Consider the following 25,040-nt stretch of genomic DNA (forward strand, 5'->3'; position numbering starts at 1 on the left):
CAACCTGGTAAATAAACAGAAATGGCTTCCTGGGTCTTTGCTTTTTAAAACCTATTGCCAGCTGAAAGGTGTAAAGGGCAATTTAATAAATACAGACAGCCTGTAAACAGCTGAGGACAAGAGATGCTTGAATTATATATGTCTTTGTGAGTGGACAAGATGTGCTTTTCAAGATTGATGATTTAAGATGTTCTTTACATTCCTAGCCTGCTTAAACAAGGCTTAATTCTAAACAACACTTTCTTGTTTTCTTGCTTTTTCAAAATGCACTGTCCTTCTCCATCCCTTCAGGATTGATTGCAGGCGTGATCTAGGATGCTGCCTGTCTGAAGCTGTAACTTCTCTGTTTTTATAAAAGGAAGATTATCCCTTTCTTAATTCTTTGTTTTCATTGATGTCAGATGGAAGGCTTTCAGAAGAAGTCAGTTAGCATTCATTGCACCTTCCCAGAAGGTGCCTCAACTTTTGATTGAGATGTTTTTGAGAATTCTGTGTTAGTGGCGTCTTGGCATCCTCCTGTCTTCTTTGACTGATGGCTTCTCCTCTGCCCTCCTCCCTGTTCTCCTGGCTACTCCCATCAGGCGTTTGCCTCAGCTTGCCATTCAGCTGCTTCTCTCCTTCGCAAATCCATCCTCTCCTTAGAATTTACAGGGTTTGATTACTTTCGCACTTGATCAGCGGTTCCCAAACTTTGTCCTGCCAGGTTTTAATAGGTATTCTGCTCTTCTTGACCCCTAAAAAAATGAATTGGTCAGGAAAGAGTGCAAATTGCTGATTTAGACAGAATTAAACATCGTTCTGCTTGTTTATTTAACCACAGGACAACTCAGAACCTTTACTATGCTGCCAGGTGGGGGTTAGGTTGTTGGGTGTCTTATTTTGAAATTTCTTTCCTGGTAGAACCCTCTTAGGAAGTATCTAGCAAGACCAGTGTTCAGTGGAATGTACTTCAGGACCTCTTGCTTGGTATCTCTCCCACGTGCCTCTCTCCGTCCTATGCTGTGTCTAACGATCTCATGTGCTGCTGCAAATTTAGTATTCTTAAATTCGTCCTGAATTCACCACCACCAACAATAACTAACCTCTACTGATCACTGATTTTACTGCCAAGACATTTTCTCAGAAAAGTTCCTTTGCCTCTTCAGTGTCTGTGAAATCAAATTCAAACACCCTAACCTGATATTCAGGATCCTCTTGGACCAACCAGCTGGCAACCACACTTCTCCCTTCCCCAGAGTTCGGCATCCTGACTGTACCATTTATTTGTTTTGTTTATTGCTTGTCTTCCTCAACTAGAACGTGTGCTCCATGAGACTGGGATATTTGTTTTGTTCGTGTGTATCCCAAGCATCCACAACAGTGTCTAACAAGTAGTAGGTGCTCAGTAAATGTTTCAAATATAGATTGAACGAATGATGAAGCGTTCTCAGTTTTGTCTCCTGCCTGTGCTCAGTGTTGATTCTCTGCTCTTTCCTTGTTCTTGTTCACTTCTTTTAGCCCTTCATCTTGATCTGACATCATCTCTCTACACCCTTCAGAATCTACCTAAGTACCATTTCTTCCAAAGAGTCTTCTCTAATCATGACCCTTCTCTCATTGTAAGGATCCCTCTCTTTGGAATGTTGTTCTTTATACCTGTCTTGTCAGTAAATACAGTCAGCCTTGCAGTAAAGTTACTTTTAAGCTGAAAAAGGATCCTGGGGTATTCATGTTTGCCTCTTACGTCACTGTGGAGTATGCTCAATAAATTTATAAATGAAGGGAACAAAAACCCAAGATTGTGCTTCTTGTAAAGTGAGCCCTGTTTGTGTCTTGGCTGCATAGGGTGGACCGCAGCAGTGCTGTCACGCCTCTGCATCCTCACTTGAGCCTTTGACGTGAATGCTTGACATCAACAGTCTGTTACCGGGAACTTTTAATTCTCCAATGTTTCTTTTTTCCCAGAAGACATTTCTTTGGTATGTTACAAAGCTTGGGTTGCAAAAATTTCAGCTGCTCATTACGTTAGGAGAGGATGGGCTAAGAATTGAGAGATGGGAGGGTGGCCAGGGGCTCGATGAGTTGATTTTCTTTTTGGTTTCATTTGCACATTTCATTCTTTTTTTTCCCTCTTTTGGGCGAACAGGTTTCCCACTTCCCAGCAAAATTTCTGTTTAAATTTTTTTCCCCAGTATCTTTAATTCTTTCTCTTTGTTACTTGCTTCCCCTCCCTTCCCTCAGAGAAAATTCAGACACTCCCACATGTATAAACAAATGCTGGGAAACTGCAATTCTCTTTTATGCAAAGTACATTTTCTCGGGCAGCTCTAAGCCCTGTGTGTGTTCTAAGGCTGCTGACATGGGCTTTCCACTGAGCCACAAGAAAGTGTGTCATTCTTTCTCTTCCACAGCCTGTCTCCTGTCCCCAGGGGACTCAGCAGCAGCCAATCCATAACTTGTCCTCTCTCTCATAAACCCTCTCTAATCCCCCAGGCCTTTTCTAATACAGCTTTTCCATTTATTCATGTATCACCAGCTATGACTTGTTCTGTTCCAAGGTGGGGATTAACCAAATGAATAAAAATATATATTTATTTGTGACGGAGGATAGCAAAGGCTTGGGAACCAGGCAGACTTTTGTCCTCAGATTCCCATGTACTAGTTGTGTAACCATAGTTATTTTCCTTTCCTAAGCCTCAGTTTCTCCATCTGTGAAATGGGGATAGCGTGACTGCCTCATAGTGTTGTGGCAAGAACCAGATGAGATAATTCATGTGAAATTTGGAGCACAGTGTGTAGCACCTGGTGATCACTCTCTAAATGGCCAGGACAGTGTGGATGATGCTCTCAGCCTTTCTGGCATCTGGGGTCCTAGGGCCTGAATCTTTTTCATCCTTCTGTGCCTGACACATAATAATCAAGTCATTTTTGTTTCAAAGACAAAAATGCAGGATTTTGCCTTCAAGCGAGGAGCAGGGCTCCTCAGTTGGTCTCAGTCCGCCATGTCCAGGCATTTAAAAGAAGAGGCTTGTACAAGAAGTGCAGTGGAAAGGTGTATATTTCCTGGGATCTGGCATTCCCTATTAGTCTATAAGCAGACCTTTAAGCAAAGGAGGGCCTTTATGAGTTGTTTAGTACGTTGGGTGACACTTCTTGAATGATGTGGTGAGATTCTTAAGTAAGAATCTCATTTCATTCACTTATAAATGAATGGAACAAACCCAACATTGGGTTCCAGTAAAGTAAGCCCCATTTGTGTCTCAGGCTGCACAAAGTAGACTGCAGCAGTGCTCTCCAAGCATCTGTGTCTCACTTGTGCCCTTGAGATGAACGCTTGACGTCCCTCCCGAGAGCATGGAGATGACCTGAGTTTGTACTCTGGCAGTGGTGCCAGATCTGCTCAGGAGAATGCAGATTTCTTCACATTTCCGCACACGGTTCTGTACATTTCTGGATTGTACTTCCTCCTCTGCAGAATGAGGAGATTGGTTAGATTATCTCTAAGATATTCTAGCACTGAAGATCACATTTTCAGTCCCAATTTAAGAGCTTCTTTGTATTTCCTGAAGGGAAACTTCTTTATATTTCCTGAAGGGATCTTTCACCAATCACCGCCTGGGGGACTGGCTTTTATGTTGAGTGCTCTGGTGTGAAAGGCATACATCTTTCAAGTTGACCTCAACTTTCCTTTTTTACCTTTTCTCTTTTGTTCCTGCTTCCTCTCTTCTTTAAAGGTGTCAAGTAAAGCCAACAGTGATGAATCAGGTTTACTTTTCTTCTGGTGACGGTGAAATCAGTGAGTGGAGAGGTTTCGTCCTGTCTTTTTCCTTTTGCTTGTTCACATCTCCCTTACTGAAATTTCCTTGGAGCTTTAGCATGTTCTCTCTTCATCATGTCTTTCCCTTTGTGATCTAAGATTTTCTGTGAATAGTGCCAGTTTTCTGCAGCCAGCCCTGGAAAGCAGCGCTGCTTAAACTCACAAGGCCCAGCAGATCCCCTGTGAGTGTGGCTTGCACAGGGGTGGGGTGATGGTGGGACACTGAAACATCTCCAGATGCATGAGTATGGAGATGGGTAAACAGTGTACACTCACTGCTTGGTTTCCATCTGTTTTATCTGGATGATGACAGCACCTCAGACTGGGTGCAAAGATTTCTCCAGGGATGGTCAAACGGTGGCCTGAACATACAGCAGGCTGGGAACCAGAGGTGACTATTTCAGCAGATCTTGGCTGCAGCTGAGCCTATTTCTGCCAAGCCAGGGGTTGTCTTGGTCTCAGTGGAGCCGGGACTTCTGTAGCATTGTTACACTCTGGGCTGTAATCCTGACATTTCAACCTCTTGGACACTGAAGAGTGGTTGGGCCTCAAATCTTCAGCCACAACTCCCATTCAGCCTGCTTTGTGACCTGACATTTCTGGCATTTAGGCCTCTTTCTAAGCATGTATTAACACATTGGGGGTCCCCATCAGAGAGGGAACAGGGAGCCCAGGAAGTGGGAGAGTGGCCCTGTGTTGTGATGTCTTTGGATCATTGCCCTCTGCCTTTGTTGGGGATTCCTAGGTGAGGACTCTGCTAGGTGTCAGGAGGACCATCAGAACTCCCCTGTTAGAGGGAGATACACAGCTAAGCTGTGTCACTCTCGAAACTTTGCATTCCTGTCAGCTCTGGAGAAAATTACCTACTCCTTACATCACAAGGAAAGAGTAACTGTTTCAGGACAGGCCATTTGCAAAGACCGAGACCCTGATAGAAAGGCACATAACCCCCTGCTCTAGTTTGGGTTTCCACAGAAGCTGAACCTGAGACAAGAATTCCAGGGTGCATTAGTTATATGGGAGAGGATCCCGAAAACAGTGGCGGGGAAGTGAGGAATGAGACAGGAGGAAGGATGTCAGCAAAGGACGTGTTATCAAGAAAGCTGTCCCTGTGGACAGCTGGCAGTTGATCCCACCGGGAAGGTCTGGGATACAGTGTAGCACAGGTGCCTCCGGGTTATCCCACCTGAGACGTGAAGGATCTGCTGGCCAGACAGCCTCGGGCAAAGAGATGCAAGGGGTGAAGTAATAAAGCCCACGGGGATGTGGTGTAGCACCGGCAGCTCTGCTACAGCTGTTATCCCAGATTCACCGTCCAAAGGAGCTTAGTCATTTTCTTTACAGAGAATGAATCCAAAACTCAGAAAAGCAACTGAGCCTCAAGGTCACAGAGCCAGTTCTTGAGATTCAAGGTCACAAGGATCCAGGTTCCCTGACTCCGGTTCTAGTGCTCTTTCCACTTGGCTACTCAAGGCAGAAATCTAAATTTGTAATGATTTATGAGGCGTATGGTATCAGATTAATGGAACAATATTCCCTTTCTGTCGTGGATTTGTTGGTCCTTTTTCTGAGTGAAAAATTGTCAAAGGGATTCAATCCTGAGAGCCAGAGAAAGAGCAAAAAATGGCTGAATGTGTAAATAAAGTCTCCCAGGAAGGTCATATTTTTGAAGGTATTCATTATTCTTGTCTTTTTGTCATTGTCATGTCTTAAGTGTTTACTTGGGCTTCTAGCTTTTTGCTTTTCCAAGGACAAGGCTGATCCATTCTAGAAGAGCCTGACAGCCATCACCTTAACAATGGCTTATTAATATCCAGGTTATTTAAGATGCAGAGGAAACATTTATCACAGAAGAGCAGCTTCTCAACGTGTCCCACCACGTGCGATGACGCATGTGCCTTTGTGCATATCATGCATTTGTGGAGCTCCTCTGGATGAAAGGGTCAGGATTGCTTATAAAGCATTGTGTTAGGTGAGAGCGGGCTTGCTCTTCGATTCCGAAATGCCCACAAGCCTTTGGTAATGCTGAGAGTGAAGCACCTGTGTGATTCCCAAGGCTGAGCCAGAGGCTTTAAGCAGCCTGCACCATGACCAGCTTACACCAAGGGGAACACACGCTGAGGATGCTGACCGTGGCCTCCGGCAGAAACAAAGCCCCTAGCAGACCGGAAGTGTTCACATTGGAAATAAAATGCCTGGGTGTGACTCTGAACTCATGGGACTAGCTACAAACATGACAGATGATTCTGAGGTTTGGGCTAATCATGGGATTAGCCAAAGACCACGTAAAAGTGGAGAAAAGGCTTGGAGATTCCATCTACATTTTCTCTTAATTCTTGGATGCATTTTGGTTGCTGAGTTATGTCTCCATTTTCTTATTTATCTGAGGCCAAAAGTTTAAGTCCTACTATGTGATCATTTATAAACTTTTGGAAAAGGGATCTTCATATTGGAAAAGCTTGTCCAAGTCTTTCTTTAGAATTCCCAGAAGGGAATTGCTGGGTCTTAAGGTCAGCACATTTTTTTAAGGCATTGGATGCATCTGGTCTCCAGAAACGGGGAGACCGTTTTTATACTCCCTTTTCCAGTAGTTTCTGGTATCTCTTCCCTTAGATCTTCTTCAGTTACGGATGTGTCATTCTTTTTTTATTTTGCCAGCCTGATAAGTAGAAAATGATATAACATCATTGCTTTAATTTGCATTCCTTTGAATATTATTGTGATGTTTTTTCTTGTGGCTGTTGCCTATTCGCATGTCATATGAAGTTGCCTGTTCTTGAAAGACACTGATAATGCTCTCCTCCCCTGCCCTACCCTTTTCTGCTGCCGGAATAACTTTAACTAAGCCAGGCGTTCCATTGCCTCTTCCCTTGGGTCCCTATATAGCTATGGGCTGGCTAGAGAGTAACTGTGGGCCCCTGGGGAGATGGACCACCCACTAGAACTGCTCCCAACTCAGGGCATCACCTGCCTGTGTGTGCAAATTAGACCAACTGGTAACTTCTGGTTAACAAACCTGTTTGACAGAAGGGATTTCAATTGGGGATAATCCTCATTCACTTCAATAAAGCATGGAATGAGTCCGGGCAAGGGGATCCACTTTTTACTCTCTAAAGTCAGACCTTTCTGTGTTTTGTTGTTGGTATAGCTTGCTCTATGTTGCCAACTTTTGAACTCAAAATGTGTTTTGTTTAAAAAAATAAACATGACTTTCTTTGAATGACTTACTTTTGCCTTCTAAGGAAGTGACTGGACGGGGACAACCATATTCTATATCAGGGTCATTGACTCTGAGCCCCTTCATTTCTCATTTTCCTCTGTCTGGGGTAGTGCTCTGGGCTGCTGTTTTTGAGAGAAAGGTCTGTTAAAATCAAGAAATATTCACCCTTTTGGTATTTGCCCAGAGTTGGGCCCCTTGGAAATGGGCAACTTTACCCATTTGGGGGTGTTCTTTAGGACCTTTCCTACTGGCTTAACGAGTTGGCTCGGTCTGTATTAGTGGTGAGGAGATATCAGCTGTCTGTGGTTGGAGTGGACTTTTCAGTGTCGAAGATGAGCTATAAGCCAGGTAGATGCTAATCAGGAGAGAAGTAAAGCTGAACCTGGCCCAGTCCGCCTGAAATTGGGTATATTTATTTCCCCCACGAATTTTCTTGTATATGGGGTGTGGCCTGTTCTCTTGGAACACCATCAAGATAATGAAAAGGAGAAAACAGAGAGCAGGAACCAACAGCGTGAACGCAACCTGCAAAGGTCAGGTTAGCGAGGTGTCGGGCACAAGGTTTATACCCTGCATGCAGGACCCTTTCTTTCCCACTAGAGGGCACTCTTGTCACTCTTAAAGCGATAGTACCTGGGAAAAACTGATTGCTTCTCAGTTGAAGTCCCCAGAAGCACACTGCATTTAAGATGCTACTTTGTGTCTCAGCTTCCATTCTCAAGGTGTGTTATGAACATAACACTCTCCAGCCCAGACAGGAATGGGAAGATTAGTATCTGGAAACTTCTGTTGTAAATTAAGCATAGTCAGTCCCTGCTTATTTGTGTTTCATCAATGAGATGTGATTGTAGCCCTGGGGCTTTTTTACACTTGCAGAAGCAACGTCTACTTTTGAAGTGCTGTACCTCCAGTCTGCTCTTCTCCTTTGCCCACATACTTGGTGTAAATGTGGCTGCAGCAGGTTTGTATGGAGGCTGGTGGAAGATGAGAACTTGATCTTCTGTGTTGATCCTGTTTACTTCGGGAGAGCTGGAGAGTACCCATGGTTGGTGTGGGTCAGCCTGACAGGAGATTTTCCATTTAGAGAGGATTTAAAATTTCAAGCAAGGGAAATGCAAGCCATATTTCACTCACTCAATACATCAGGGAGTGCTACCATTTAAAAAAACCACCATTCTGGCTTCTGGGGTTTCCAGGTGGTCATCTGGCAGCCGCTGTATGGGGTCAGTTCCTTGACCCTTGGTCAGAAGTTCCTCCAGATTACAAGGCATCTCTTTATGGACATCTTTGCATTTACACCAATCTTGTTTTAAAAAAATTGTCAGCCTTGGAGGATGTGTGAGGTGACTTGCCCTTTACTTGTAAGAATGAGGGGTGACTCCCCCCCTAGAAAGTCACCAGTGTTAATCAGTAGAGCTGCTGGCAGTGCTATTCCTGTTGGGGGTATAGGTTTTGGGAGTGGTCGTTGCTTGGCCACCAGCACAGTGACAGCTTGCTTTCTGGCTCCTTGGAACTAAAGTTCCACAGGAAGAGCATAAAGGACTCACATAGCAAATATTCCCCCCTCCCACCCCCGATCCATGACTACTACTACCAGCATCCTTACTAGCTAATAATTATATAGCATTACTATGCTCCAGGCATGGTTTATTTTTGTTTATTTTAATAAGCTTTATGTTTTAGAACAGGCTTAGATTTACAGAAAAACTGTGAAGACATTACAGAGTTCTCATATACCCTATACGCAGTTTCCCTTATTATTAACAAATTAGTATGGCACATTTGTCACAGTTAGTAGACCAATGTTGGTACGTTATTATTAACTAAAGCCCAGACTTTATTCGGATTTCTTTAGTTTTGACCCACTATGCTTTTTTCTGTTCCAGGTTTCCATTTAGGATACCACATCATATTAATTGTCATGTCTCCTTAAGAGCCTCTTGGCTATGGCAGTTTCTCAGACGTTCCTTGCTTCTGATGACCTTGACAGTTTTGAAGAGCGCTGGTCAGGTGTTTTGTAGAATGTCCCTCCGTTGGAATTTGTCTGAGGTTTTCTCATGATTAGAGTGAAGTTACAGATTTTGAGAGGAAGACCTCAGAGATAAAATGCCATTCCCATCGCATCCTATCAAGGGCACATACTGTCCACATGACTTGTCATGGTTGATGTTGACCTTTGTCACCTAGCTGAAGTAGTGTTTAGCAGGTTTCTTTCCTGTAAAGTTACTACCCCCGTATCCAGACTGGGTTCTTGGAAAAAAGTCACTGAGTGGAGCCCACACTTAGGAGTGAGGAGTTACGCTTCACCTTCTTGAGGGCAGAGTAGCTACACAAATTCTTTGCAGTTCTCCTGCCCAGGCAATTTATCTCTTCTCATCCATGTGTTTATTTATTCAATTGTTTATTTACATCAGTATGGATATTCATGGAGATTTATTTTATACTTCGGGTTATCATAAAATATTACTTGACTTTGTTGCTCAGATTGTTCCAGCTTTGGCCACCGGGAGCTCTTTCCATTGCTCTGTGTCCTCTGACCTACTTCTCTCACTGTGAGATGGTTGTTGTTCCTTTGAGTACTTTCTTATTTTCTGACACAAGATTCTCCAGGCTCATCTTAGCATCTCCTGCCCTAGTTCTAGAATCAGTCATTTCTCCGAGGGTGGTATTAAAACCAAGATCTGGGCACTAAGTGTTCTTGTGGCTACAGGGTTGCTGTCGCTTAGAGGCCCTCTCAGCGGACAGAGCAGGGAAAATTATGTGTATGTACTAATTTATAAATTGATCTGTATGTAACCATCTGTATCTGTATTAAGCAAAACATGAGCATACTGATGTCTCCAGTTCTAATCCGTTACCACGTGGACCATTCTGGCCTCCTCCCCTGGGAGATCTGTGATCTCCTACTCCAACAGTATGGTAAACTTGGCTCCCACCATCCGCCACGTATTTACTTCATTGTTCAGTTCCAGTATGCATGTATAGCGGTGTCAGAATTGTTGACAAGACCCCCATGGAAAATAGCTTTATCCTCTAGAGTACGGCGCTGCTTATGTACAGTTTCCTTTGCTGTAGTTTTACAGACTCCTTATTTCCAAAGTTGCTTAGGGAGCACCGTTTTTTTTTTTTTTTCTCCACTCCTTTCAGTGAGGTTGTTTCATACGTTTGTAATACAGTTAGATTGTTTGGTCACATTCTTCATTTCATCTTGGGATTTCCCTAACCTTTTACATGATTTAAAAAAAATTTACATATATTAAAGTTCAGTCTTTGTGGGTTTTGAGAAATGCAGGCATCGCCATTACAGTGTCATAGAGAATCGCTTCATCACCCTATGAATTCTCTGTGCTTCACCAGTTCACCTATTTAACCCTTCCCCAATCCACTGATTTTGTTTTTTTTGGAGCAGGAAAGGCCATAACCTCACTTTATTTGTATTTCCGCCTTACACAAAATCATCAAAATAGGAACAGAGATGGGCAGGGAAAAGGGCTGAAAGTTTGTTCAATCCACATGTTCTCAGGGCTATCCCAGAGAGCACTTGAGGCTGAGTGCCTGTTGGCGTAGCCGCAGATCCAACACGAATTCCTCATGCCTTGGCCTGAAGTCTTCACAGATTGGTGGCGTGAGCCCTGCAGTTCTCATCCTTTGCCCATCTTGACGTAAGGCAGGAAAGTGGACTGAAAAGCTCCTTTCTGATGGGCAAGGCAAATCAGAGCCCATGGTGTACTTCCTGCACCTTCTGTGCTACAGGGGCAGAACCTGAAGCTGCTTCCAAGGCTCTAGACACTTGCAGGCAGGGCTAGAGGCCGATGGTGTAAGAGCGGCCTGTGGGGTTCTGAATAGCAGAGCAGACTGGTGCTGTCACAGCCCACTCATACCACACCATCTTGGAATTGCTGCATCGCCAGAAACGCACACAGGTGGTCTGGCCTTCACGCACGGTAATGGGCTGCTTAATGGGGAAGAGGATGGGAAACCGTGAAAACATCTCAGGAGAGTGAGTCTCTGGACAGATACTCAGAGTGATGTCCTGATAAAGCACAGTCTCAAAGTAGCCTGCAAACCCATTGCAGCACTGTGTTCACCTCCACGGGGAACTCCAAGGTGCAGTAGCGGTTGTTGTCAATCATAGGATCTCTGTTGGGATGGCTGAAGGTAAAACAGGGCTGGGGTGCAGACAGCTGGTGGAAATCGTGCAGCCGTACCACGTAAAGCATCTCAAACTGCGCCTCAGGGTCGCGGTCCTTTTCCCGACAGGCTCGGACCTCATTGTACAGCTTGGAGGAGGAGATGGGAGCTAGAAAGGAGGTATACTCCCCAGGGATGCTCACGCCATCATCTTTTAGGAAGCGCTGGGCTCCATCCAGGCACTCCGGTGACAGCTCATTATCAGCTTAGGACCCCAGACGCTCACTGACAATGATTCCCGCTTTCTCTGGAGCCACCCATTCCCACATGTCCGATGAGACTGCTGTCACCTGGCTTCCCCATTCTTCAAACTGCCAGTTCTCCAGCGTCACCACAGCGTTTGGGTGCTTCTCCACAGCGTACAGCTTTATCCGCCAGTCAGCCTGCTTGGCTGCCCGCAGGGAAGCGTTCACCAGGGGCCCCTTGCCAGCAATTGGCATTGTCACTTTTCTTTTTTGTATTTTAGCCATCCTGATAGGTATGGCTGTAAGGTATGCTGTGGTATCTCGTTGCTTTATTTTGTAATTTCCTAATAATGATGTAAAACATTTTTTTCGTAGGCTTATTTGTCATCTATATACCTTCTTTGGTGAAATCTCTGCTCAGATCTTTTGTCCATTTTATTGGGCTTTCTTACTGTTGAGTTTCACGAGTTCTTTGGATACGAGTTCTTTGGATACAAGTCCTTTGTCAGATATGTGTTTGCAAATACCTGCAAATTTCTCTGGCTTCTCTTTTCATTCTTTTAACAGTCTTTTGCAGAGCAGTTTTTAATGTTAATAATGTCCAATTTAGATCATGCTTTTGGTGATGCCTCTAAAAAACTCATCTTCAAACCCAAGGTAGCCTAGATTTTTTCCTTTGTTCTCTTCTAAAAATTTTATAGTTTTGCATTTACATTTAGGTCTGTGGTCCAGTTTGAGTTAATTTTTATGAGAGATGTAAGCCCTGTGTTTAGCTTTTCTTTTTTTTTTTTCTTTTTGCATGTGGAAATTCAGTTGTTCCAGCACCTTTACTTGAAAAGACTATCCTTTCTCCATTGAAATGCTTTCGCTCCTTTGTCAAAGGTCACTTGACTATTTGTGTGGATCTGCTTCTGGGCTCTCTATTCTGTTCCATTGATGTATGTGTCTATTCTTTCACCAGTACTGTGCTGTTTGGATTACTGTAGCTTTACTGTAAGTTTTGAAATCATTTAGTGTGATTCCTCTAATTTTTTTGTTCTTCAGTATTGTGTTTGTTTGCTGTTCTAGGTCTTTCGGTCCAGGCATGGTTTTAAGTCCTTTACATATATTAACTCACTTAGTCCTCACAGTAACCCACTAAGAGGCCCAAAGAGGTTAAGTGGCCTGTTCAAAGTCACAAAGCTAATAAGTGGGGGAGGCAGGACCCAAGCCTCGGGCAGTGTGGCTGCAGACTGCTGGCTCACATCCACCCACCAGATGGCCTCTGAAGGTAATAAAGAAGGGATCCTTGTTTATTTTTGACACCTTAGTGAGAATACTTAGAGGCGATTTCCTGGACCCATTGTCTTGGGAAACAGGCAGCGTAGTGGGGAGTCTCAGAGTTCTTGCTTTAATTTCAGAGACTTAGGTTGACACCTGACTCCACCAATTATAAGCCTGGCTAGACCTTGGGCAAACAAGGCTCCACGGTCAGAGTTTTCACCTGTAAAATGGGAACATAATGGACCTTTAATGGGATCCTGCTGGCTTACTAAACAGTCCCCTTTCTCAGCAAAGGTGGGTGTCTCTGCAGTGTGGTTCTGCCCCCTGTTCCCAAACACTTGTTTTCAGCTCTCTGATACTATATTGTATTATACTTAACTGTTTTCATGTCTGATTTCTCCAATATACTGTGAGCTTTTAAAAGATAGACCTTTTAATGGGTATCATCTATCTTTTCATCTCTGTCCCTAACACAGCGTCTGGCACATGAAAGGCTCTAAATAAAATGATTGTTCAGTAAATGCAGCAGGATATATTATAGATGGGTGAAGCTAGAAACAGGCTGACTCTAGGCACTGTCCGTGGCTCAGAAGGCAGTTCGGAAAAGGACTCCAGGCCTAAATTCTCCAACCTAACTCATCATAACCACAGAAAGAGACACCATCTTCAATTGAGACTGTTCTGCTCTGTCCCCTAGAAAGTGTCTGTGCTTTCCTATCTCTACTCTTATTCCCAGAAAGTGGGAAAGGAAACCGCCTCCCAACTCCCATCACCACTCACCCCTGCTTAAACCACATGGGAGCCTGAACCAGTGGTGAGAACCCTGCACTTGTCAGCAAAGGGCCTTGGTAGGGCTCCCAGCTCAGCCACTTGCCACCTTCATGATCTTGGGCATACTCCTAAACCTCACCATTTCCTCATCCGTAAACTGTGGCTACCGTTTCTACCCATTTGTTAAGGAGAATAAGCAAGCAACACAGGAGTGTGTAGTTTACACTATAAAACACTAGGTAAATACCAAGAGCTATCATTAGATAATAGTAAAAGCTACTAATTACCAGGTACTTACTCACTGACAGGCACTGCTCTAAGTGCTTTGTACATTATCTTTTTTAATCCTTATAAGCAATACGATAGCTACTGTTATCCCTGCACTAACTAAGGTACCTGTAAGCAAGAGAGAGGCTGGTTCTTCCTGGCTTAAGTTTTAAAAAATAAACAAAGAAGAAGGATAAGAAGGAGGGGGAGGGGATTAGAGGGGGAGCAAGGGGAGGAGGGGGAGAGGAAGAAGAAGAAGAAGAAACTAAAATTTTTAAAAGATACTGGAGTTACTCAAAGAATGAATCAGTCCCTAAGCATCCAGCCCAGGCTGGGTAGGGACCAGGGGCAACCCCAGAAACTGCAGCAGCAGACATTGATGGACCTGCTCTCCAGACTATATAAAGGTGCATAAAGGTGCCTCAACACCAAGAGCCCCTGTCACTGGGTTTCAGATTCCTGGGCTAGAGAAGTTAATTGGCCTGACTCAATAATTTATAGGAATACTTACTATATGAGGCACTGTGCTAAATGCTTTACATGAGTTAGTTAACTTAATCTTCACATCCACCCTCTGAAGGAAGTACTGTCATTGTTCCTGTTTTACGGATGGGGAAACTGAGGCAGGAGATGTTAAATAACTTGCCCAAAGTTATGCAGATAGGTGTTGTGGAGTCAGGTTCCAGAGCCAGAGCCTGCCCTGTTAATTATGGCACTGAACTACCCCCCGCCCCCGCCCCCCCCCACACACACACCCCACAGAGGGTCTGAATACACAGTTCTTTCTGGGATGGTTGTTGAAACTTTCAGAGGAGGCATTATTTGAACTGGCTATTAAAGGATGAGTAGGAGTTTATAGGTGGATTAGAAGGGAAAGAGTATTTCAAGTAGAGGAGACAATATGAGTTAAAGCACAGGTGGATGAAAGTATGTAATGTGTTCAGAAAATGACTAATAATTTGCGGAGGTCAAGGGGTAGAAGGGAATGGTTGGTGATTAAACTCAAGAGGTTAAAGCTAACGCAGTAGGCGGTTGCGGAGCTCTCAAAAGAATTTAAGCAGGGGAGTAATTGTCTAGATATGTTTCAAAACAATTCCTGTGGTAGCAGTGTGGAGGCTGGCTTGAACGTGCGTCAGAATAGTTTGAAGGCAGGGGGACCTGCTAGAAGGCTCTACCGTAGTCTAGATAAGACAGTGCATCAGCTTCTGAATAAGGCAACAGATGTTCCTGCTTTTGGTGGTTTGGGGACGTTGTACTTCACAGAGTGAAGGAAGAGATGCTACAGGTTCATCAGAGTCCCACTGGGAAATGCTACCTTATTAGTCTCCAACAGTGCTCTATGAAGTAGCCAGTCTGGGAACTGTTTGCTACTGTTTGAACCAAGATAAGGGGCTTTTGCACCAGAATGCAAATCAAGGCACTGCCTCCTTCATTGAGAAAGTCGTGGCATGCACACCCCCCCCCCACACACACATTGACTGAAGCAAACAGTAAGCTCGCTTAAGTTGATTTACATTCTAAAGCAAACTCCTGTCTCCTTGTAGCCTGATAACAATTTGTAGACCTTCACCAGTCCACAACCACATTTAGAGTAGCTGGCTATATGATCAATTTACTATATTTATTATATGTAGGTGTTATACTTTAAATATCTTTTTCTCTGTGGTCAAACCTTTAATGTGGAAAACATGGTTTCAGCGTTTTAAGAGTTTTCTTTTTATTCTACAGGCAAGCCACTTATGTCAAGGGACTCCTCTTTGGCTTTTTATTTTTTGGAACGTTACATCATCACTTAACCTTGATTAATAATTAATAACTCTTTCTGTAGACATGGGCTCGTGACCTCTTCCTGCTCTCCAGTATTGTTAAGAGCTAGCTAGTTGCCCTTCAGACCTCAGGTTCTCTCCAACCTTCAAGACTTGGGTTACCATGCCTTCTCCAGGGTTCTCAGACGTTATAGAGCACTGGAGAGGGAATGGCAGTAACGATTTCTCTATCACTTGAGTGTAAAGCGTAAACCGAATCAACACTTAGCAGTGATGTTATTAAAGGGATTCAAACATTAGTAACGTGTCCGAACTAACGGACCTTAAAGATTCTTTGTGACCCTGAGATTTTTCTGTTTGACTAAGGTCACAGAGCTAGTGTACGGCAGAGTGGGGCCGGCATCTGGGTCTCCTGACCCTCTGTCACACCGCTTCTCTGCTTGCTTCCCAGCCCCCTCCCCTCAGTCCTTCACTAAAAGCAGCAGAAGAAATGACAGGTTCCTTAGAGGATGGAATAGATGCCGTGGGTCTTCATTTAATGATGGGACCTTTGGAGGTTTTTTCTCTGCTAATGACCACAGCAGAAAGATGCTTTACATACTGTACTGAGATCTAAATTTAGATAGCAGATGGGGTCACACTGATGTTCTAAAGTACATGTTGGGAGGATAATTCCCAATCTCCTGAGGAACGAGGTGTCAAATTCAATTTTACTGAGGAGCTGAACTGTAATTTGGCTATTCCAACTCTGGCTCGCCCCAGCAATGAGCCACATAATTTGCCTTGAAAGGCCACCCCTTGATTTGGACGCAGTCTGTACAGATGCCAGTTTAACCTAGTGCCTAATGCTGAGTCTGTGCATTTCTATTGGTTTGCCTTTTCTAAATGCTACTTAATCATAGTGGTGCCCATTATTGTTTCAGTTAAATATTATCAGGCTTTCATCATAAACCCTTAAGTGAAGATCAGAGTTGGTCAGAAAAAGTTGTTAGAAATGGACATTTGTCAGTGTCAATTGGCCAAAGACAGTCAGCACTTAGCTTGGGGAATAGGACCAAGAAAAAAAAAAGAGATCTTCAGAAAGCGTGCTCCCGAATCCTCTGAAATCCATTGTCCAGACTTACAGCTCACCTTGGCTTTGCTGCTCACCAGCTGTGTGAGTGGGCATGTTACTTAGCTTCTCTGAGTCTCTTTCTTGACTGTAAAGCAGAGATAATAAGTCCAAATCCATGGTATGATTGTGAGAATAAATGACTCGTATCAGAGGTGCTCAGCCCACTTTCAGGCAACTGGCAGGTCCTCAGTAAGAGCTTAACTTGAATCTGTTGCACATGCATTATCCATTGTAGTTCGATGTCTCTCTGTACCACAACATGCCATTTGATTCCTGCCTCCATGCCTTCTGCTTGAGAGCTGGAGCTGGGTATGGCCTAATGGTTAATGGCCTGGCTTTGGCGTCAGGCACGTCTGGCTGGAGTTTGAATTCTCTGTTGTGAGACGTGGTTAAATTAATTGACTTCTTCAAGCCTCAGTTTCTTCGCTTGATAAAACGGGGGAAATAATGGCACCTACCTTCCAGTGGCGTAGTGAGGATTAAGTGAGATGAGGCTTGTGAGGGTTTTGTCAAGACACCCATGAGTCAACGTATTGAGCTCCTGTTATGTGTTATAAGTCCTGGAAGTAGAGTGGTAGGCACACTGGACAGTCCCTGCCATCACGGCATGGCCAGGCCTAACAGGGTGTGACTATACACAGTTATAAACGTGGAAGTAAATAGTTAGAAATAATCCCAGGGCTTCAAAGTATTTAAAAGAAGAATAAGTGCTGTGAGAGGACTTATAGGGGGACCCAGCCGCGCCTGGGAATCACATAAGACTTCACCGAGAATGTGGTATTGAAGGTTGATGTGAAGGATAAAGGACGGGTGACCAGGTCCAGAGCCGGAGAAAGACTGTGCCCGGTAGGGGAACTAGCGTGTGTTTAAACTCAGAGGTAAGAGAACGTGTGGTATGTTTTGAAGGGGGTCTTATTCCTTGAATAAAAAATGAGGATAATATTAAATAGTTCATTGATTTTAAGACTCACTTTTTTCTTCACATTTTAATGTATTTAAAACTTGTATGTGTCTTACAATGAATGACATGTTATATAGTATTGGCAGTATTCTTTTCTTTCTTGGTGGTGGCTAAAATAATGGGGTGTCTTACATTCAGAGCGTTTTAAGGTTTGATGAAATACAGTAACTTTTACTTTTTTAAGATCGTTGTGAAAATTCAAGTTGAGGTACACAGTGCATCTGATATTTACCTGATGCTTCCACAGCAGTTTGAAGGTAGCTGCAGACTATAAAACCAGACCCACGACCCAGTACAAACTTTGCAAACTGCCAAAGTTAAAAGCCGTTACGGCCCATGCTTAGTAAAGCATGCCAAAGCTCAGAGCCACCCACCCTTAGCCTTAATGCCTCCAAGTGTATTTTGCCAATTTGAATATTGTTAAGGTTCATGGCAAAATGCTCAAGATGTTGGCGTCTTTGAGAAGCTGTCTCCCCTGCCCAGGTTCTGAACTAACCGAGAAATAAGATGAAAGAACTGGCAGAGGGAAAACCAAAACGTCACTAGTTCTAGGTTGGAGTGTGTAGCTTGCATCTGTGGGTAACCGGGCTCCCGGCTACTGCACCCAGAATTGTCCTGTGCAGTCACAGGTACACCGATAGGGAAGGTGTGGAGGAACAAAGGAGATCTGGGTGCTCTGTGGGCACTCCCTCCAAGGAGAGAAGGGAGGAGCAGACAACACAGGAGCCTCACGGATCAGATCCGTCACTCTCCAGGGCAGGAGGGGAATGCCAGTAGGGCCCCAACCAAGGAAAGAAGACTTTTGCAGTTGGGTAACACCTTGTATTGAATAGGCATAAATAAACGCATTAGGAAGGAGAAGAGAAAGGATGATAGTCAATTACAAGGCTGAGTTTATGGAATCAGAATGAAAAACTACATTTGATTGAAAAAAGTGGGCATTTAAAAAATGTCCAAGACTTTAAAAAAAAATGCAAAAAGTAGTAATAAACTGTGTTGCTGTAGAGAGGGGACAAAATGTTCAAAAAGGAAATTATTTCAAAGGTCCATATAAAGCCTTGGATTCTGTAAAGCCTGGTTCATTACTGGCCTGTCTATCTCTCCGCCCGTCAGGGAGTTGGCACGGAAGAGAGATCTGTGGTGCTGAGAAAAAGCCATGGGTGTGTTTTGCACCGCATATGGTCTAGCTTTGTTTTTGTATCCGACAAGCTCGTTTAATTTACAAATGTAGTTTTGATACACTCAGCACTGTGAATAAGTATTGGGGGGGGGGGGCTCTGGTGAAAGGCACACAAACCACAGTAGCTCATTTCCTTTCATTGATCCAAGCCCAAAGCATTGCTGTTGCATCCTAGAGATTAAAACCCTTGATTCACATAAGAATAGTCTGGTGCAATCTGGAAAGATGTTGTCATGGTCTCTCAGGAGTAAATAATATGAATTTTTAAACATTCCGCAGGAATAATTAACATGATTTCAAGTATTCTAAAGCATAAGGATGTACAGTATTGCTTATTACAGTGGAAGAAACAGCCAGATATTTTGAGAAAAGTGTAAAGGTAGAACCGTGTATTTTTAAGGGCTAAGTATTTCTTCTGTTTGTTCTTAACCCAGCAGGTATTTGCTGAGGCTATTGTGTGTGTGTTCTGGGGACAGTGTTATCCCAAATAATAATCTTATACAGAGATAGTCTATAATCTCCTACTTACAAACTCTCTGATAGATGCTACCTCTTACCCTATCTTGGCATTTCTCTAGCGGAGCTATTGATGTTATTGTCGTTTTTAGTGTTCTGCATTAAATTAAAAAAATAACTCTCCCTAAGTAATTATAGAATGTTCTAATTAATTTTATCATTAGCAGATATCCTAAAAATCATAAAGAAGCACAAAGAAAAAAAAACAGAGCTAACCACTGTTTACATTTTTGTGAATGTCTTTCTAATATTTTATTTATTTTTGTATACATACATATATAATAAAATTATGTAATTATATGTATCATATATAAATTTTGTGTGTATAAAGTGTATGATAAATTTTGTATAAGTAAGTTATATATAATTGTATAATTTTATTATATATGTATATCTGTATAAGCTAGCTTAATTTACAATGTTAATATACAAATTTATATTAAATTTATATTTACATATAATTTAATACATATATGTATTATGAAACATACATTTATATGTTTGTAGTCTGCCTATTTCTTTAACTTAGTAATAGGTCATGAAGATTTTTTTCATATCAATAAATATGTTTCTATGATGTGCTACTTAATGGTATCCCTGTACAGTAAGTCCCCTACATACAAATGAGTTCCGTTCTGAGAGCACGTTCGTAAGTCTGATTTGTTCATTAAGTCCAACAAAGTTAGCCTAGGTACCCAACTAACACAATTGGTTATATAGTACTGTACTGTAATAGGTTTATAATATTTTTCACACAAATAAAACATAAAAAACAAGCACAAACAAAAAATAAATAAAACATTTTTAATCTTATAGTACAGTACCTTGAAAAGTACAGTAGTACAGTACAACAGCTGGTATACAGGAGCTGCCATCGAGTGAACAGGCAAGAAGAGCTACTGACTGGAGGAGGGAGAGGAGGTGGGAGATGGTAGAGCTGAAGGATCGTCAGCAATAGGAGATGGAGGGCAAGCTGCAATTTCACTCACGCCTGACATTGATGGCACAGGTTCTGGTTCCTTGCTGGATTCAATTCTGTATACTGTCTTGAAAAAATGATCCAGTGATGTCTGGGTGGTAGCTCTTTTTTTCTTGTCATAGATGACACGGTAGCACTGGACTGCATTCTGAATGGCTGCTGCAACCTTCATGTACCATTCTATGTTCAGGTCCTGTGCCTTAAAAACTAACAGTGCCTTCTCAAGTAAAGAAAAGCCCTTGCCATTTCCTGAATTGTGAACCTCTTCGGTTCTTCAGTAACTTCTTTTTCCTCTGTCTCTCTTTGTCCTTTCTCTGGGCCTCCAATCCCATCAGGTCTTCATTAGTAAGCTCCACATTCGCATCTTTGAAAGCTCGCAAGTTGAAGGTTCGAATGTAGGGGACTTACTTATAGTTTTCAGTGGTGTTTTTGCTGGGTCAACATTATACTTAAAGAAAAAAGGACTTTGGACATGTGTAACCAAAGTGCCCTCCAGAGAGGCTGTAAACAGTTTACAATGTTTTTTGGGTGTGCTTATTTTTCCATACCCTCTCACACCAGATAATCTCATTATTTTTAATGTCAGGTGAGACTATACAGTTGACCCTTGAACAACATGGGGGTTAGTGGCACTGACCCTCCAAGCAGTCGAAAATCCATGTATAATTTATAGTCAGCCCTCTGTATCCTCAGTTTCACATCAGGAGATTCAGCCAACTGTGGATCATGTAGTACAGTAGTATTAACTATCAAAAAACAATCCACATATAAGTGGACCCATGCAGTTTAAACCCATGTGGTTCAAGTGTCAACTGTATTTTCATGTTTTATTTGCATTTTTTGACTTTTTGATGCTAAATATTGCAAAGCTATTACTTGAGAGCAAAACAGAAAACATGAAGTCTTATTTCATCCACATCTTGGTTTGATTCATTTGCCTTGAATCCCTTGGGGTCAGCTGCTCTGAGGCACAGGCCTTTGGGGTTGGCCTGGCCAGGATGGGGACCCAGTTGGGAAAGCAGTGAAAGAAATTAAGGTAGTTTGAGAATATCATGGTTCCTGTAAAAGAAGTACCAGAAGATGAGAAAGAAGTACAGAGAAGAAGAAAGAGAGAAATCAAAGACTTTTTTTTCCTTAAAAATATTCTCCTTAGGTCTATGCCATGAAAAGAAGGAAGAAAATTTCTTTTCCCCCTGTTAGCCACATTACCCCTTGGCCGCTGTTCCAGAGCTTGGGACACACTGTTTGTCCTATACTTCGTTTCTAATGTGGATGAAATAATTTTTGTGTGATCTTTTAAAAACGAAGATCCCAATCACATAGCTTCTCCAGAAAAAATACCTCCTACGTTACTAACTTTGGGAACATAAGTTATTGGTCATTTGGGAAACTACTTATCCTTTTATTTTTCCAATTTAAACATTAACCAAGGCAATCTAAGCTTTGCCTTTTTTCCTCTTGGGTAACTTGATTCCCCAATTATAAATAATGATTATTTAATGTCTGTTAATTCCATCGCAGTTTAGGGTGAATTCTAATTAGCCATTTCCCTAAGATATGTGGTTTGTGGCTTGAAAGGTTTTCTAATGCCTTCCCACCCTAGAACTAATGACTCAGAACCAAGAAAGACTGACACAGAGCTTCATCTTATGCTGGGGCTGCAAATGCTCCAGAGGGTGCCTACACCTCTTGCAGCCTTGCTGCTACATGGCAAATAATACCCGCCACCAAGCTGGTCTCAGTATTGTACCTGCTCTGCATTGTACCCAGAAGGCTTGGTTTGACTTACAGGATGCTCATTTCTAGGCGGTCACAAGCACTGTTTCTTCACTGGAGTCCTAGATAGTCATTTTTCCTAGTGCTTTAAAAAGATTAAAATGTGGTTTTATGGATAGTCATCACCCAGATTTTTGTGAAAGCGTCCCTAATCCTAATTAATGGTATAAACAGATTGAGAGAGAGCAAAGAAAGATATCTGTGGCTTCTAATTCAAATTAGGCTAACGGCAGTGATTGGGCAGCCATTGTCTTAGTCTGTTGAGGCTGCCATAACAAAGTACCATAGACTGTGTGACTTATAAACAGAAATTTATTTCTCAAAGTTCTGGAGGCCAGAAGTCTGAGATCAGGGTTCTGATGTCACGTTCTGGTAAGAGCCCTTTTCCAATTTACAGACTGCTGACTTCTCGTTGTATCCTCACGTGGCAGAAAGAGGACAAGCTCGCTCTTTGGCCTCTTTTTACAAGGGCACTAATCCAGTTCATGAGTGCACCACCATCATAATAGGGATTAAGTTAGATTTCAATACATGAAATTTTGACATAAACATTCGTAACACCCACCAGCTTTGGTATGTAGATGCTCGGAGATTAAACATGACTTTCTGGAACAAAATAACAGTTCTTTCCTGAGCATAATGTATAAACTGGGCTTAAAATATAAGTTGATTCATAAAAAAGTTGGTCCTAATTTTACTCTATATAAGAATGAAGCATCATTCAGAATATTTAAAGAATGGGGAATTCTGTTCAGTAGAATTTTTTGATTGAGTTGAACAGAGGAAGGTAGGGAGTTATTGTTTAATGAGGACAGAGGTTCAGTGTTGCAAGATGAAAAGAGATGGATGGTGGTGATGTTTGCATAACAGTGTGAATGTGTTTAATATCACTGAACTGTATACTCAACAATGGTTGAGGTGGTATATTTTATGTTATGTGTTTTTAAACAAAATTTTAAGAAAGAGTTAAATGGAAGTTTCCTTTTGGAGAGCTTTTCAATCCTCATTTTGACTTAGTAAATGTAGGAGATTAAATTTAACTGTGTGTGTACTGGCTGTTTGAGGGTCATCATTATGCATGCAGCCCTCATTTTATAGGACTGGAGAGGCAGAATGTGTTTTGGATCTAGGACATGTTTGAGAAGGAGCTTAAAATTCCTTTATATTGTTGTGCATTCCTGTGATTTGCATTTTTCCCCTGAATGAGCAGAGAGAAAAATAAGTTGGATCCCAATTAATTGGGTTCTAATTTATCTGTGTTTTAGGCTTTATATTAAAAGATCAGCTACCTAACGTAGTATTTAATCGTAACCAATTTTGTATGTAACCGCACAGGAGAAAAAGAGTTTAAGTGCAGCTTTCTTCCCATCCGTGCTTTCCCTCGGCCATTGTGCTTTGTGTTCTTGAGACTCAGTAAATTTTTTTGAAGGTCAGCTATGGCACAGAGGAGAATTAATATTAAAATGCATTTAGTAAATAAGCTGTCAGATGATTCTCTAAGATACCATAGCAGCTGAAAGTCTTCTCTCCTTTTTCTCTCAGGTCTCTGCATACAGGGGGAATGATGGTTAATATAGAGTCTCTGTTGGCATCTCCTAATGGGCCTTCAGTAATCATTTCTATCCAAGTGTTGCTCCATCGCTGTCATCAGTCTTGAGTGACGGAGCACTTTTCTCACAGGATACAGCCCCTCCCTGGAAAGGAGGGAGCAGGAAGAGTCATCTGTCTATATCAGTGTAACAGGAGGAGAATAGAAACAAAATCACAGATTTGGCAGAGAAGGCCTGCACGCTGACCCCGTGTTCCTGGCAGTCTGAGTGGGGTTTTGGTCTTTGGTTTGAATTGTCATGATTATGTAATGTTAAACCTGCAGAGTGTTATGAGGCTGTGATTTTGAACTCTGTGCCCTTCAGAGGGGCTCTCCTTAAGGCACAAGTGCAGGAAGATTAAACATTAATTAAAGTATCCAAAGCAACTACACAGGAGAACAAAAAGTGTAAAGAAGCAGAAAAATAACTGGCCTCCCCACTAGAGAAAGTCATTTTTAAAAGAAACGTCTTGTATTGCACTTTAGAGGTGGGTGTAATAGGACTTCACTAGACCCAAAGGCATGAGTAATTTCTCGGTAGAGTATTCTGCCTCTGAGTCCTCAAAAAAAAAAAAAAAAAAAAAATTGGAAAAACTCAGCAGGTGTTGGATCATCTCAGGGGCCCTAATGGTATGGAGAGAAAGGAAACAAGAATGTGTTCAAGTTGTAAGTTGTAACTGTCCTTGATGTTTATTGAGAACCCATGGAGGGGTGGGGGAAGGGCCTCCCAAGCCTGACTGAATGCCTTTCCTCCCTGTAGATTCCAATTCAGTACTTTGGATGTAGACCTAGGAGTCTGTATTTCCAAAAGATTCTTGGTACACAGCATGGTTTGAAAACTACTGGTCAAGGTCAATAGTTTTAATTAAAATGAGAGAGGGTGGTAGGACAGAGGGAAATTGACAAAGAGAAAGAGGGAGAATAAGCTTTGGAACCCTTTGTTCAAATATCTGAGGAAGAGGAATATGTAAATCAGTACAAAGCAGAACTGTGCTGGATGAATTGCAGGCAGGAGACCTGTCTTCGTTTCCAGGGTCTGAGCAAGGGAGATTTATTTAATCCTCATGCATTGGCCTGTGTGCTGTCATTTCCTCCTTCCCTGTCTGCTGCTGCCACCTTCAGCCTCTCTCGGCTGCTTCATCCCTGTGTGTCAACTCTACATGCACATGCACTTGTTTTGCCCTTTCCGCTATCTCTCCTGGGTCCTGTCCGTTTTCTCCCTTGGCTCAGTGCGCTCACAAGTGAGCCTTCAGCATGACACCTGTCTGCTTCCCCATAGTACCAGAACCTCCACTTTCCAAGTAGGCAGGGGCAGCCTGGTGGACAGGACTGGACACTCAAGGTGGGTCTGAATTGAATTCCAAACTAATTTTGATAGATGGTGCACTTTGTGAAACGGCATAATGATTTCAAGAGAGCATGGACTTTAAAGGCTGATAGATTTTCTGTAGGCTTCTTTTCAATAAA

General features: G+C 42.5%; 1 protein-coding gene and 1 pseudogene across 3 annotated transcripts in view; one reads left to right on the forward strand and one right to left on the reverse strand.

Annotated features, from left to right (window-relative positions):
- The window catches only part of ST6GALNAC3 (ST6 N-acetylgalactosaminide alpha-2,6-sialyltransferase 3), a 550,540-nt gene that overhangs the window by 71,513 nt on the left and 453,987 nt on the right, over positions 1 to 25,040 (forward strand). The gene's annotated exons all lie outside the window — the stretch shown is intronic.
- LOC137761706 (protein arginine N-methyltransferase 5-like) lies at positions 10,819 to 11,647 on the reverse strand (annotated as a pseudogene).

The sequence above is a fragment of the Eschrichtius robustus genome, chromosome 3 (genome assembly GCF_028021215.1).
Source record: "Eschrichtius robustus isolate mEscRob2 chromosome 3, mEscRob2.pri, whole genome shotgun sequence".
Classification (NCBI taxonomy): Eukaryota; Metazoa; Chordata; class Mammalia; order Artiodactyla; family Eschrichtiidae; genus Eschrichtius; species Eschrichtius robustus.